The sequence below is a fragment of the Salvelinus fontinalis genome, chromosome 7 (genome assembly GCF_029448725.1).
Source record: "Salvelinus fontinalis isolate EN_2023a chromosome 7, ASM2944872v1, whole genome shotgun sequence".
Lineage (NCBI taxonomy): Eukaryota > Metazoa > Chordata > Actinopteri > Salmoniformes > Salmonidae > Salvelinus > Salvelinus fontinalis.
Genome location: NC_074671.1, coordinates 11,162,070 through 11,178,199, shown reverse-complemented (window position 1 = coordinate 11,178,199; position 16,130 = coordinate 11,162,070). Strand labels below are relative to the sequence as shown.

General features: G+C 41.8%; 1 protein-coding gene and 1 long non-coding RNA gene across 4 annotated transcripts in view; one reads left to right on the top strand and one right to left on the bottom strand.

Moving 5' to 3' along the window:
- The window catches only part of LOC129858973 (zinc finger homeobox protein 4-like), a 73,124-nt gene extending 60,963 nt beyond the window's left edge, over positions 1-12,161 (bottom strand). For 2 of the 3 annotated variants that reach the window (XM_055928248.1, XM_055928246.1), the window contains exon 1: positions 8,223-8,781. The gene's annotated coding sequence lies outside the window, so the exon portion shown is untranslated. Of the gene's footprint in view, positions 1-8,222; positions 8,782-11,981 lie in introns of those variants that run through there. The other variant, XM_055928247.1, reaches the window with a different exon arrangement.
- Positions 7,024-11,977, top strand: LOC129858974 (uncharacterized). Its single transcript, XR_008760113.1, has 3 exons — positions 7,024-7,435; positions 9,251-9,359; positions 9,992-11,977. It is a non-coding gene; the product is annotated as an uncharacterized LOC129858974 (long non-coding RNA).
- Positions 12,162-16,130: the final 3,969 nt, after the last annotated feature.

The following is a 16,130-nucleotide window of genomic DNA, read 5'->3' as shown; positions in this document are numbered from 1 at the left end:
TGTTTCCTGTTAACTGAGTGACTGTATGGAGAGAGAACCAGGTTGTTTCCTGTTAACTGAGTGACTGTATGGAGAGAGAACCAGGTTGTTTCCTGTTAACTGAGTGACTGTATGGGGAGAGAACCAGGTTGTTTCCTGTTAACTGAGTGACTGTATGGGGAGAGAACCAGGTTGTTTCCTGTTAACTGAGTGACTGTATGGAGAGAGAACCAGGTTGTTTCCTGTTAACTGAGTGACTGTATGGAGAGAGAACCAGGTTGTTTCCTGTTAACTGAGTGACTGTATGGGGAGAGAACCAGGTTGTTTCCTGTTAACTGAGTGACTGTATGGGGAGAGAACCAGGTTGTTTCCTGTTAACTGAGTGACTGTATGGAGAGAGAACCAGGTTGTTTCCTGTTAACTGAGTGACTGTATGGGGAGAGAACCAGGTTGTTTCCTGTTAACTGAGTGACTGTATGGGGAGAGAACCAGGTTGTTTCCTGTTAACTGAGTGACTGTATGGAGAGAGAACCAGGTTGTTTCCTGTTAACTGAGTGACTGTATGGAGAGAGAACCAGGTTGTTTCCTGTTAACTGAGTGACTGTATGGGGAGAGAACCAGGTTGTTTCCTGTTAACTGAGTGACTGTATGGAGAGAGAACCAGGTTGTTTCCTGTTAACTGAGTGACTGTATGGGGAGAGAACCAGGTTGTTTCCTGTTAACTGAGTGACTGTATGGAGAGAGAACCAGGTTGTTTCCTGTTAACTGAGTGACTGTATGGGGAGAGAACCGTGTTGTTTCCTGTTAACTGAGTGACTGTATGGGGAGAGAACCAGGTTGTTTCCTGTTAACTGAGTGACTGTATGGGGAGAGAACCAGGTTGTTTCCTGTTAACTGAGTGACTGTATGGGGAGAGAACCAGGTTGTTTCCTGTTAACTGAGTGACTGTATGGAGAGAGAACCAGGTTGTTTCCTGTTAACTGAGTGACTGTATGGAGAGAGAACCAGGTTGTTTCCTGTTAACTGAGTGACTGTATGGGGAGAGAACCAGGTTGTTTCCATTAAACTGAGTGACTGTATGGGGAGAGAACCAGGTTGTTTCCTGTTAACTGAGTGACTGTATGGAGAGAGAACCAGGTTGTTTCCTGTTAACTGAGTGACTGTATGGAGAGAGAACCAGGTTGTTTCCTGTTAACTGAGTGACTGTATGGGGAGAGAACCAGGTTGTTTCCTGTTAACTGAGTGACTGTATGGGGAGAGAACCAGGTTGTTTCCTGTTAACTGAGTGACTGTATGGGGAGAGAACCAGGTTGTTTCCTGTTAACTGAGTGACTGTATGGAGAGAGAACCAGGTTGTTTCCTGTTAACTGAGTGACTGTATGGGGAGAGAACCAGGTTGTTTCCTGTTAACTGAGTGACTGTATGGGGAGAGAACCAGGTTGTTTCCTGTTAACTGAGTGACTGTATGGGGAGAGAACCAGGTTGTTTCATGTTAACTGAGTGACTGTATGGAGAGAGAACCAGGTTGTTTCCTGTTAACTGAGTGACTGTATGGGGAGAGAACCAGGTTGTTTCCTGTTAACTGAGTGACTGTATGGGGAGAGAACCAGGTTGTTTCCTGTTAACTGAGTTACTGTATGGGGAGAGAACCAGGTTGTTTCCATTAAACTGAGTGACTGTATGGGGAGAGAACCAGGTTGTTTCCATTAAACTGAGTGACTGTATGGGGAGAGAACCAGGTTGTTTCCTGTTAACTGAGTGACTGTATGGGGAGAGAACCAGGTTGTTTCCTGTTAACTGAGTGACTGTATGGGGAGAGAACCAGGTTGTTTCCTGTTAACTGAGTGACTGTATGGAGAGAGAACCAGGTTGTTTCCTGTTAACTGAGTGACTGTATGGGGAGAGAACCAGGTTGTTTCCTGTTAACTGAGTGACTGTATGGAGAGAGAACCAGGTTGTTTCCATTAAACTGAGTGACTGTATGGGGAGAGAACCAGGTTGTTTCCTGTTAACTGAGTGACTGTATGGAGAGAGAACCAGGTTGTTTCCTGTTAACTGAGTGACTGTATGGAGAGAGAACCAGGTTGTTTCCTGTTAACTGAGTGACTGTATGGGGAGAGAACCAGGTTGTTTCCTGTTAACTGAGTGACTGTATGGGGAGAGAACCAGGTTGTTTCCTGTTAACTGAGTGACTGTATGGAGAGAGAACCAGGTTGTTTCCTGTTAACTGAGTGACTGTATGGAGAGAGAACCAGGTTGTTTCCTGTTAACTGAGTGACTGTATGGAGAGAGAACCAGGTTGTTTCCTGTTAACTGAGTGACTGTATGGAGAGAGAACCAGGTTGTTTCCTGTTAACTGAGTGACTGTATGGAGAGAGAAACAGGTTGTTTCCTGTTAACTGAGTGACTGTATGGAGAGAGAACCAGGTTGTTTCCTGTTAACTTAGTGACTGTATGGGGAGAGAACCAGGTTGTTTCCTGTTAACTGAGTGACTGTATGGAGAGAGAACCAGGTTGTTTCCTGTTAACTGAGTGACTGTATGGAGAGAGAACCAGGTTGTTTCCTGTTAACTGAGTGACTGTATGGAGAGAGAACCAGGTTGTTTCCTGTTAACTGAGTGACTGTATGGGGAGAGAACCAGGTTGTTTCCTGTTAACTGAGTGACTGTATGGGGAGAGAACCAGGTTGTTTCCTGTTAACTGAGTGACTGTATGGAGAGAGAACCAGGTTGTTTCCTGTTAACTGAGTGACTGTATGGGGAGAGAACCAGGTTGTTTCCATTAAACTGAGTGACTGTATGGAGAGAGAACCAGGTTGTTTCCTGTTAACTGAGTGACTGTATGGAGAGAGAACCAGGTTGTTTCCTGTTAACTGAGTGACTGTATGGAGAGAGAACCAGGTTGTTTCCTGTTAACTGAGTGACTGTATGGGGAGAGAACCAGGTTGTGTCCTGTTAACTGAGTGACTGTATGGGGAGAGAACCAGGTTGTTTCCTGTTAATTGAGTGACTGTATGGGGAGAGAACCAGGTTGTTTCCATTAAACTGAGTGACTGTATGGGGAGAGAACCAGGTTGTTTCCTGTTAACTGAGTGACTGTATGGGGAGAGAACCAGGTTGTTTCCTGTTAACTGAGTGACTGTATGGGGAGAGAACCAGGTTGTTTCCTGTTAACTGAGTGACTGTATGGGGAGAGAACCAGGTTGTTTCCTGTTAACTGAGTGACTGTATGGAGAGAGAACCAGGTTGTTTCCTGTTAACTGAGTGACTGTATGGGGAGAGAACCAGGTTGTTTCCTGTTAACTGAGTGACTGTATGGGGAGAGAATTAGTGTGGACTGTATTAACCCGATGTGTAACTCTAACCTCACATTAAAACCATTAAAAAGAGCACTGACCGACACTAGCCTACATCTCATCCCAAATGAAATGAAAGAGGGAAAAATTAAAAGAAGGACTGGAGGCACAGGAAGACAGCAGAATAAGAGTGTTTTAGTAACAGGATGTGGGAGGTTGTGCCTTTCACATCCTAACGGCTGTACATCCAAGCGTCGCTGCTGCTACGATTACAAACCTATCGCCCCTCTCTTTACATTCCAGTCATTTAGTAGACACTCTAATCCAGAGCAACATACAGTAGTCAGTGAATACATTTTTGTAATTTTCTCCCGTGGGAATTAAAAACCGACAACCCTGGCGTTGGAAAACACAAGCTCTACCAACTGAGCCACACAGGACTGTCTCACTCCGTCCCTCTATCAATAGCTATCCCTCTCTCAAATCTAGGTCAGTCTAATAAGAAGAAAAACTGAGAACAATATCACTAGCACATATGGAAATCACACAGCTGTTTGACACACACCAGATGGTAGAGGAAGGAAGGTGGAATAAGCATGTGTCCACAGTTGTACTGTCTCTTAATGAAGGTCTGCAGGGCCACAGGAGTCACAGTCTATTCCATGTGAAAGTGAGATGCGTATGACTGTGGTAATGCATCTGTGCCTGTATAATCATACAGGCTACTGCTGCTAGGACATTTCATTAACTTCCATACATCACACACACTAACCACATATCAAACACCACATTTACAATTTCTCCAAGATACATCCACTTCCTTCTGTTAAAAATGAAGAGAAAAAAAAGAGAACCCTACTTGACTGTCTGGTGTGTACAAAGTCATTCTGCTCACCCGACCATGGCATTCAATGATGGGGATTTGGAAATAACCTATGTGTGTGTGTGTGTGTGTGTGTGTGTGTGTGTGTGTGTGTGTGTGTGTGTGTGTGTGTGTGTGTGTGTGTGTGTGTGTGTGTGTGTGTGTGTGTGTGTGTGTGTGTGTGTGTGTGTGTGTGTGTGTGTGTGTGTGTGTGTAAGGCATCTTTTCTTTAGTAATAACTACTACTTGGATTACTAGGCCGTCTTATGTATTCAACCAGACTCATATTTTTCCCCTTTCTACCTTTAGTCTGATCGGTAAAGCAGTGAGACTGTCCTCCTGACTACGTCCTATAGAGATCTACAGGGAAAAAACATTAAAATGCAGGAAGATAGGCTTGTTGCAATTCACTTTCTCTCTCTCTCTCTCTCTCTCTCTCTCTCTCTCTGACTTCCATCTATTAGAAGAGAGACTTATTGAGGTAGAAACCATAAAAAATGAAGGAGGGAAATTTAATCCCTGAAATATTGATTTTCCCATTAATATCAGATAGGTAGAGGGTGATGAGGTTGGGTGGAAATGACACATCGTCGACCCGAAGAGAGGCTGAAGCCAATCTTCCTGCTGGATATGCCTGCCTGCCCGGGGAGAGTTATAGGGAGGTTTCGCCTCTATCTCTCTCCCTGCAATTCTCCCTCTCTTCCTCTATCTCTCTCCCTGCTCCTCTCCTTTATCTCTCTCCCTGCTCCTCTCCCTCTATCCCTCTCCCTGCCACTCTCCCTCTATCCCTCTCCCTGCCACTCTCTCTCTATCCCTCTCCCTGCCACTCTCCCTCTTCCTCGCTTTCTCCCTGCCCTTCTCCCTCTCGTCCCCTATATCTCTCCCTGCCCCTCTCCCTCTATCCCTCTCCCTGATCCTCTCCCTCTATCCCTCTCCCTGCCACTCTACCTCTCTTCCTCACTCTCTCCCTGCCACTTTACCTCTTCCTCTCTTTCTCCCTGCCCCTCTCCCTCTCGTCCCCTATATCTCTCCCTGCTCCCCTCCCTCTATCCCTCTCCCTGATCCTCTCCCTCTATCCCTCTCCCTGCCACTCTACCTCTCTTCCTCACTCTCTCCCTGCCACTTTCCCTCTTCCTCGCTTTCTCCCTGCCCCTCTCCCTCTCGTCCCCTATATCTCTCCCTGCTCCTCTCCCTCTCTCTCTCTCCCTGCCCCTCTCCCTCTCTCTCTCTCTCCCTGCCCCTGTCCCTCTCTTCTCCTTTCCCTTTTTCTTGCCCCTATTGTCTTTCTCTCTAGTAGCACCTTGATTAAGGTTGTAATGATGAAATGTGCCTTTAGCTGTGGAAGATGTTGAATCATATGAGAAGCACTAATACACGATGTTGTAAGTTATAAATGCAGTTAAACTATAAGCCTTTACACAGAAGAACCATGGGTCTCTTGTTTTGTGTCCCTTCCTGTCCCCATTGGCTCGATGTGTTTTATACACACTAATACACGTGTTATTATACAATCAAATTTCAATTAAATGTATTAATACAGCCCTTTTTACATCAGCCGATGTCACAAAGTGCTACACAGAAACCCAGCCTAAAACCCCAAACAGCAAGCAAGGCAGATGTAGAAGCACGGTTATATATATTCTGTTATTACCCCTCTCTGCCGCCTTTACCTTCTCCTGTTGCAAGCACATTGATGTACTGAAACGCCTTGCATTGTTTTTGATAATAACCAATTACAGCTTTTACTCCTCATTTTCAATTGTCCTCCAAGACTGGCAGTATAGGTCAAACACATCCTCAATCCCCTATCGAGGCTTGCTTTAAACCCGGGCTAATGTGCTATATAACGCAGGCGCGTGCGTGCGCGCGCACACACACACACAGTAATAACCAGAATATTCATCATCACAGTAAAACAAAACCAACGCGGAGTCGTCAGACAAACTGGAGGCTCAGTAGCATTGCCTTAGGAACAGGACTGAGAGAGAGAAAGGACGCGGCCATGTTCTGAGAGACAATTACATCACAAATTCTGACGAAACTCACTGTAATTAAATTGTTCCATCTTTTCTCATCATTTCCTTTTTTGGGGTTTTACACATCGTTAAATGGAGTGTTGCGTAGCTTATTAGAAATAAAATATTAGTAGTATACATTAATTTCACTACATAGCATTTAACACCCATTGCTCCAAAATCACCACTATTCCGATAAATGTTAAAAGGTGTCAAATAGGTTATATCAACTTTAATTCTCAAACTCATTAATGCACAAAAATTAACAAATGTAATTCTTTGGACATATCCTTAAAATATGCAAGTCATAGTTCCAAACCACTATTGCAGCATAATCATAATAATAATAATAATAATAATTTAATACAAATATTTATCACAATAATTGTATCCAAAATTGTACAATGGTAAAATTATTTCTGCAGTCCTCATTTTTGCTTTAGTCCAACAGTCCTTAATTAAAAAAGATCGTAAATCCATAAAATACAAACGGTGGATGCATTTGTTTCCAAAGTTATGTATCTAGCTAAAGAACTACAAATACCCGAAAGTAGCTCAAATTATTTTCCCTTAAATCAAAGCAAAAACAAAGAAATGTAAAAATCGTCCTAATATGCGGAAGAAGAGAAAGCCGTAGTTGATATCCAGTAGAAATATGATCATGCTGCTGATGTGCCCTAGAAAGAGCGAGCGGAGAGCGCGAACACACACACAACCTTACATACCGGAGTTTGAAGCTGCCTCTTGTGTCCCGGTGTTTTTTTCTTCTCTCTCTTAATGCAAGCGATCGATGTCCCTGTCACTGTCGTGTCCCAATCCCAGCCAAGGTTCTACCTCAAACCAGCCATCAGGCAAAACACCTACCACAGCCCCTCTCCTCACCTCTCCTCTGTACCCCAAGTTACACTAAACCATCAGCATGCATAGACAACTCACCACCGCAGCCTGGGCTGAAACCTCATCACTGGCAATGAAAGGACAATTCATTACATGGAGAACAAATATGAACCCACCAAAGCGAATGAATGGGGAGAACATGAATCTTACGTTACGGCAATAGGACAAGAGTAAAGAAAATAGAGAACACATAATGAAGAGTTTGGGCCTCTTATGCTCTTTTTTCACCAATGCCGGTTTTTAATATTTTATCAAAAAGATTTAAGAACCGTGAGTTTCTGGATCCAGGGGACCTGCGTGCTATCAGTAGCCCAACGACTGGTCTCCTCCCCCGGCGACACAGCCACCCACGCCTCGGTACAATGGCTACTCCTTTACACGCAGCAGGTACTTGGGAATTATAGGACCAGTATACATTGAATATACATTGAATCTCAATAGTATAATTGAAAAAGACAAAACACGCATCTATCTAAACAATATATAAGCGTGACGGTGTAAATCGTGTTGCTCTTCGCGTCGCTTAAGAATTTATACGGTGTGAAACGTAACAATAACGTGACTAAAATAGCGACATTATCAGAAAATATATGAATGGATACATTGTAGCCTAACTGCCGAACCGCCAGGTCCAGCTTTTACAAGAGGTCCAGCACTGAAACCAGGCAGAACTCTTTCACCGGGGGAAAACAACAGGGAGAAAACATTCACGTATCCTAGACCACCAGAGACCGGACCTCGTTACGTCTAGTCTAGCGCCGTAATTAACCAAGCCACACCGGGGAAATACGTGATATCATGTAACGATTTGTTTTCCGTTGTATTTCACAGATAGTATGACATACGATCGGAATCAGACAAACACTAGCAAACTTTGAGAGCAGATTTGGCCGAGGCAGCAATGGCAATGACACTCACGTAAAGGCTTTCGTCTGGCCCGTGACAATTCTCTGCTAGTTAAACCAAAGCAGGACTTCAACAAACACCTCAATATGCGGTATGTTTTCCAAGGCAAAGCAAGGCTGGGCTCTGGCCGGAAACATACCGCATGAAAACAGCTGTTATCTGCTGAGCGCTATGTCAAACATTCTGCGGGATCCACCTAAATAGATATTCAATATTTGGCCTGAATTTAACACCCACTACTCAATAAAACTTATAGAAAAAAACTTACTTTCTACCCCCCGCAGTTCGTTCCCTCTCGTCTCCTGTTTTTGGTTTCAAAACAAAGTCACATCCAATGGTTGCGAAATATGATAACACAAAAATGGAAAAAGGGGAAAAAATGTATAATCCTTCCAACTTTATTGAAAAAAAATAAACATACAAAATGGCAAACGGTATGAAAGCTATCCTTTGGGTCCGATCGGTGGAAGATGTCTCGACTGCAGCCTCTCAGTTTCGGTTGTGGAGGGGTCGAGAAACCGCGGAAAGGAAATGAAAATCCGATATGTCTTTATTCTGCTAATTATTATCGTTTTAGCCCTGTTTAAAAAAATGGCTGATTAAGTTGAGTGCGCATGTCTTTGTGTGTCTATTCCCGATATGCACTCTGGGAATGGAAGAGAGAGGGCGAATGAGAGAGGGTGGGAGAGAGAGGAAGAGAGAGAGAGGAACACAGAGAAAGGTGTAATTAGCGAGCTGATCAACAGTCTCCACATTGCAGATGACACACTGAGCCCCTGTCCAGAGCAAAGCCCGCAGGACGGAACTCGTCAGATAGACCAAAGTGATCTTAACCGGGGAAATTTTTTACGGTTTTACATGCAAAGACATGCAGAACAACAAATAGCCATTTCCTGTTAACCAAATATGGTATAGAATTTGAGAATTCATCCTTTTTTTATATAAAGGTCCACAGATGAGGACAAAACTATAGCCTGAAATGCCACCCGGTGCAAGGCACATATAAAATATAGAATTGTGTTAAAGCTGTTCAGAATGTCAGTATATATTCCAAATGTATTGATGCGTTTGCTTATTTTTATATCCTGATGTTATTAAATATATAGGAGAATATTTGATCTACTGGATTTAAATATGTGGAATCTTGAGAAATGCACAGTTTGAAGAGGCTTACTTAGAACCCTGTTTCAGATAGAGACTAATTGAATGTGTTTAACTGTGTTGTAAATGTGTAAACCGATTGAACAAGGGCATGTTGTCAATATTGAACACAATGTCGATATGTTTATTACATAGTTGTGAAACTATGACAGAACAAGAAAGCATATGTCTGGCTATGAAAAACTGAAGAGAACAGAGCGTTTAGGCCTATACAGTGGAGGAACACGCCGGCCTTATCTGAAAGGTGGGTATGATATTTATTTACATATACATTCAATCTCAATATCATAACTTGATGCAAAGTCAACTAATAAAGTCTAAATTATAAGGCCTACATTGCGTTCTTCCTTCATTATGTTTTAAGAGTATTTAAAGGTTAAATACTGTAGCATGGAATTGACTTATTGTAGAGCATAGAAGAGCATAGATTGGTCTACGCGTCGATGGATGTCAAGAACATAGCAGTATGTATATGACATAGTAGATAGATAGGCCTAATGCATAGGCTACTATATAAGAAATGAACCAGTCATTAGAAGATACAGGTTAAAATAACAACGTGTTTATAATGTTTTTTTTTTGTGACGGTACGAGGGTAAACATTTATCTCGTGATCAATAGAAAGTAGCCTATAGCCTACACAAGCATCACCTTAGAAAATAAATAAAAAACTGCAAATACATGAGCATCAAAGCCATCCACATGTTACCAACTCCCACATAGGAGGACTGGGCTTTGTAGAGCCATGCATAACACCTCAGACAATGTAAGACCCATTCAAAACAATACATCTATATAGGCCTATTCATGGCATTAGTCCGTTTAACTTTGTTCCCTTCCACCCTGACCCTTTTAACTTGTTCTCTCTCTTAACAGTCGCTATCGGGAGAGAGACCTGAACATGGTCTGCATCGTGTAGGGAAGCAAGAGATCGGTTCTCCTTCATGAAAAATAATCGAAGGGGTGAATTGACTGAGCTGGGTTTTGGGATCCTATGATACGGCTGCTGGCAGCCAATACATCCTACTGCAGTAGCCTACAACTGAACCAGACCCACACCGACCCAGCCCGAACCAAGCTCGACCCAGGGCTGCTGTTTCCCGGACTACTAGGGCTGTAACCTGTGTTAAATGTGGTCAGCCGAGGCCTCACTTTTCTGAGGCTGTGGCTTTTTCGCGTCCTATAGGGTTTCCAAAATGCTCTTCCCGGAGAGGCGACTCACTCAGCGGACAGGAGAAGCCAGACAAGCCGCTGCCTGGTTGGAAAACCAGCATGGAGCAAGAGGCAATGGACGGAGCGTTGCAGACAGCTTTTCTGGTCTCACAGAATCGTAAGGCTATAATAACAAACCTGGTGCGATGGACTAAAGGTTGTTCTGAATGTTGAACTATTGATTGATTTTATTTTCAAGTGGTCACTTATTTTCTTGCTAGGATGCAGACAAATACACTCGTAGCAGACGACTGTGGGGGACATGTCCATATATTGCAGACATTCACTTGTCTTTTCTTTTGTTTTCACGGTGAAAGAAGAAAGTAAGGCGGATTTAAGGGCCTGATACTCTTTATCTTAACCTCATGCATTTGTAAATCCCCGGTCGCCTCCCTCTCACTGTTCCAGCAGACGATGCTCTTTCTCCGGAGGCTGCTTGACAAAAGAGCAAGTTAACTAACATTTCGCCCCATTTCCATATCTCAGAATCCCCAATTAATTATAGATTATCTGTAAACTCAGAGTGTGTGTGTGTGTGTGTCCTCAGGTTAGACTGAAGGGTGAAATAAAACGATAAAAAAGGACCGTACGTTGCCAATTGAGCTTATATCAGAAATACCATTTGCAAGTGTTTAATTTTCAAACGAATACGAATAAAAATATAACTACTATTGCTTTTTGTGAATGGTTATTACAATAATAATACAATAATATAGGATCAAATTCCTGACGCTTTCTCCCTGGGTCATTGTTTTCCATTGCTTTGAGGCATGTTCAGCCCTCGGTATCGGTCTGACTCCTGCCATAAGGACTGTTCTCCCTTGTTTCAAATCTGATGGTTTTAGTCCAAAGCACCGGCGCCCTCTGGGGTCCGTTAGGTCACGACTGGGGAAGTTTGACCCTTTCCTCAAAACACACAGACCCACTGGCAAACCCTCTATACCCAACACACTGACCCAGCTCCCTTAGGCTACACACAGACCATAACCAGAACAGCCCCAACACAAGTCACAACACGTAGAGAAGCAACAGCACACATGCAGGGTGTGTAAGCGACGGAAACACACAAGGACTCAAGGAGGTAATGTTAAATAAAAATAGTTTTTCTTTATCAAAATCCATAACTATCAATGGACAAATATAGCCCCATAATAATGGAATTTATGGTTAAATCATGTTCATCAAAATGGTCAGAATTTAATCACATATCAAAATCCATGTCAATTTCACATTAGAATATTGCGTGGCAGTGCACAGTGAATTTTAATAAAATAAAAGCTTGCGATGCTAACTAATTAATTCCCCCAAATTATATACAACTTGTTCATATAGTTTCACTTGCAAAATACGTTTACCGGGAGAAGCAAATCATATTCCCATACTTTGCGTTACACAATACGTACAGACATAACTCCACAGAGAAATCTCAAATTTCTTCTCCTTCCATTCAAACACAGAATAATGTCCGATACCAATTAACTTTTCCCCCACATTAACCCAACCTAAAACTTCTCGACGTTTTAATGGCATGGACCCTAAACCAGACAACTCGAATACATAAACACACAATCAGTTTATAACTTTGAATATTCCTTCCTTTAAATTCCCAAAAGCATATACCCATGCAGCAACAAAAGAGAAATAAAAACTATACCTCTGGTAAAATGGCATTCCGTTTCTCTTTTCTGTCTCTTACTCGTACGATCAGTAGCAATCCGCTTATAGCATATGGAATCTGTTTTGAAAATGCCTAGATTTTTGGCACATTGTCATTGACAAGAGGGGAGCGAAGTGTTGCCGCTACAGAATGGGGGAAATGAGTCCGTATTGGACGAAGCCTCCCCTCTACATGGACTTATCCAACTTTAATTTAATATTCCGCAATGTGAAGGTATATAATTCAAGGAGAATTTCAGAGGAAGGAACCGCTGTGTGTTTTTTTCAGTATTTCATCGACAGGAGAGGAGGACAATGCTTTTGTGTCTATTATCTGTCCCGGTCAATTTTGATATTTCACAAGCAAAACAAAATCTGTTTACTTATTTGTATTTAGATCACTTGGCAATAACTCCCGTCTCATCTGTGGCTCGTGTCACGCTGGAATCATTCCTAACATAAAATCGAGACCTATAAACGCTTGTTTGTAAAATACTGAGTCAAAAATCAATGTATTGGGACATTTCAATCGATTATATAAACGAAAATCTATAGGCAACATGAGGACGATATCAGCCCACTCTTCTGCTCTCTTCAAAGGAGAGGAAAAAAGAGATGGAAAAGAGAAAAGAGGGAAAGACAGCTATAGGGTTTAAAACGAAGCTTTCATGAATGTTCTATAGCGGGGTGACTACTCTGTGGCTATATGTCAGAGTACTTCCAGATGGGAGATGATAGGGCAAGCCTTGATGACAACAATTAGACTATAGTACGTAATCAAAGCGAACACACGGATTACGGCTACATTTAAAGGGTCAACTAGAGCAATTTCAGCCAATATCACATTTCAGCATCACATCACATTAATCAGCCGTTTCTCGACGGCCTCTCACCAGGCATTAATCAAAAATGGTGAATCAAATCAGGGGCAATCTATTCACTGGTTGCATTGTTACCAGGAGATAAGAAAACACAGCGACCCAACCCGCGCGGTTATTGCATAAACTGCGCATTAATAATATGCGATATGCTATTAGGGAAAGAAGGGGGGGTAGAATCACGAGGTGTCAATCATGTAACATTTACATGGAATCACAGCTGCTCGCGTCTCCGGACTGTAGGGGAGGGGTGCGCGAGCAGGCACAGGCAGTGCGTGAGAGGGTTTAAGGAGGTGTATGGAGGGGTAGAGGTGTGTCCACGCACGCGGTGCCATTCTGTTTATTTGATAAGAGGAAATCAATGGAACAGATTGTAAAGCCTTTACCTGGGCCAGACGCGCGTGCAGCCTGCACGGTGTTCCCTGGTTTAAAATGGGGGCTTGGTGAAAAGTGACTTCCAGAACAGCGGCGCGCGAACGGGTCGATCTGGTGAGGAAATTTACACGAAACTGTACACTCATAGGCTACACTTGACAACACTTGATCACCCCCACGACACACACACGCACACACACACACACACACACACACACAACCCCCTCCATCTCTTTATCCCCATCCAACCCTCCTTCCATTTAATCTCCCTCGCCCTTGTGCCCCTTCCCACTTGGCCCTTGGTCCTCCCTGTGCGCGAGTTTTTCATTCTTGATCCCTCTTTAATAGACATGTGCGCAGGATTGTCCTCCATATAAATATATCTCCTCAAAAAGTGCCTCTGCCATATATCTCTACATACCAGACGCAACCCTGATCCAAACCACAAATAGCCTATAGCACACTAATGTACAATTAACGTGAATTCTACAGAAATACGATGGTGATGATAAGACAATGTGGTCATCTGGGAGACGCACCTGCACTCTTTGTCCCTGTCTTTTGACACACACACACACACACACACACACACACACACACACACACACACACACACACACACACACACACACACACACACACACACACACACACACACACACACACACACACACACACACACACACACACACACACACACACACACACACACACACACACAGAGAGAGAGCGAGAGAGAGAGAGATAAAGAGGCTACTGGCCATTGTGAAGAAGAACAAAAGACGTTGTATCTCTACATATACAGTTCTATTGGGCCTACTGAATTCAGTTGGGATTATTTAGATTTAAATTTTGTGCCTGAAATGTGATCACCAGTCCAGAGTAGGCTAAATCAAATTATAATAAGTATGCTATATCTGCATTTTAGAAATTAACTTAAATATTTAACGAATTTAGTCTAATTATGTAAATAAGTAATACATATACCAATAATAATACAAAATGATAGGAAATAATAATAATAATAATAATAATAATAGTAATATTGTAATAATAATAAATACATTTAAAAAATAATTAATGTTTTCACTTAAATCACAAAAAAACAGCACCTGAGATTTATACTTTCTAATAAATCATTTAAAAAAACGAAATAAATTCTGCCAAATGTTTTTATGAATTAAAAGGGTAAGCATGGAGCTTTTCTCTTCAAAATCGTATTAAAAAGCTTTCCATGGCAACACGAGCCAGAACATGTCAATTTACTGGACTACTGTCCGCTGTCCTCTCTAAGGAGGGTCCTCAGATATCCACTATCCTTCTCTTGGGGTTACCCTCTACCCCTCTTCTCGTACTCAATGGGCCGTCCTCGCACGGTAAATAACTCGGTTACCATTGGACCGCACTGCAAAGGGGAGAAGTCAATTCCATGGCAACAATTTGACAGCTAGGAAGCTCGAGTCATCAAAGCTAGAGACGGACCAAATCACAGTCAAATCCACCAGAACAAGCCAGACGACCAACGCAAATGCACAGATTACGTTCATGCCTATTAGACATCTGGAAATGCTTGAAGTGAGGCGTCAATTTAGACCCATGATGCACAATTAGGTTTATAAGACACAAATAATCAAACCATATTCATACATGACAGCCTAATGGTCAATAAAAAATGACCAACAATTATTTTGATTATGACAGTCAATAATAATAATTAAAGTTTTATGGAGGGTGATCAATGTGCAATTATCTATAATACTAATTAAAACAAGTTTAATATCAGCAATGTAATTATTCTCTAGCCAGTGACCAACCGTTGATATTCTGAATTAGAAAAATAGTTTATTCCACTTTTCCATAAGTATATTGAGGCTATGAATCTATGATACTAATAGGGTCATCATAATATAATAAAAACAACTACATAATTAGTCAATTTGAGTGAGGTGAAATCCACAGCTGTGGACCCTGGGAAGCGTAGCTGAAGCCTTGGCAGCAGCTAATTGTTTAATTTAATAAATACAAATTCAAATCAACCAAATAGCGATAACAGAGAGTCCATTCTGTGTGAGGATATCTCATCCCCCAGTCCATATGAACTCGTAAAGGCCTGACTGACAGCATGGAAGGACTCTAGCTATTAGAGGGGATGGTCTATGTGGCCCTATGGCTTGTGTATCTCACACTCAATTCGTGAAAATATTTACAAAAATAATTTCTGCAGATTTTGTGCATTTTTGTGTGGCTTAATTCATGTGAAAATACATCACTTTTTGTGCGACTTAATTAGAAGGAAAAGGAACACATTTTTGTGTGACTTCATTCATTGGAAAATATATTTTTGGGGGGCAAACTTCAGAACCATCTTTTGAAAGATATTGGAGCAATGCATGATGGGCAATAGTGTTCTACACTGACTTTTTTGTGTCCCACATTTATTTATATCCTTATGTAGCCTTACATTTTAAAATAAAAATATATATATTAATCCCAAGGCTGTTTTCTACACTTGTTTTTGCTTAATACTTTGCGATATTGGTGCTATGTCAGATTTGATGATGGTGCCAGTTTAGAATAAAAGGCTGTATTTGTCTGTTTTCTTTTGTTGTGACATTCATTAGGGTATTTGATTAAGGAATGGGGATACATTTTCAAGATGGGAAATTATTTCATCAATAAATGTGGGGAAACAGAAGACCTGCAAAAAAATCTGTTTGGTTTAAATTCCCCTTGTGCAACTGCATGGTATTTGTAACTATAACGAGTCTGGACTATGATCAATTAAGCCATAACAATACAGTTAAACAGGTTCATGTAAATAATGAATTATGTTGGTTTACAATTATGGCTTTTCCAGGGCCATTTCATGATGATTATTATGGTCATTAAATACT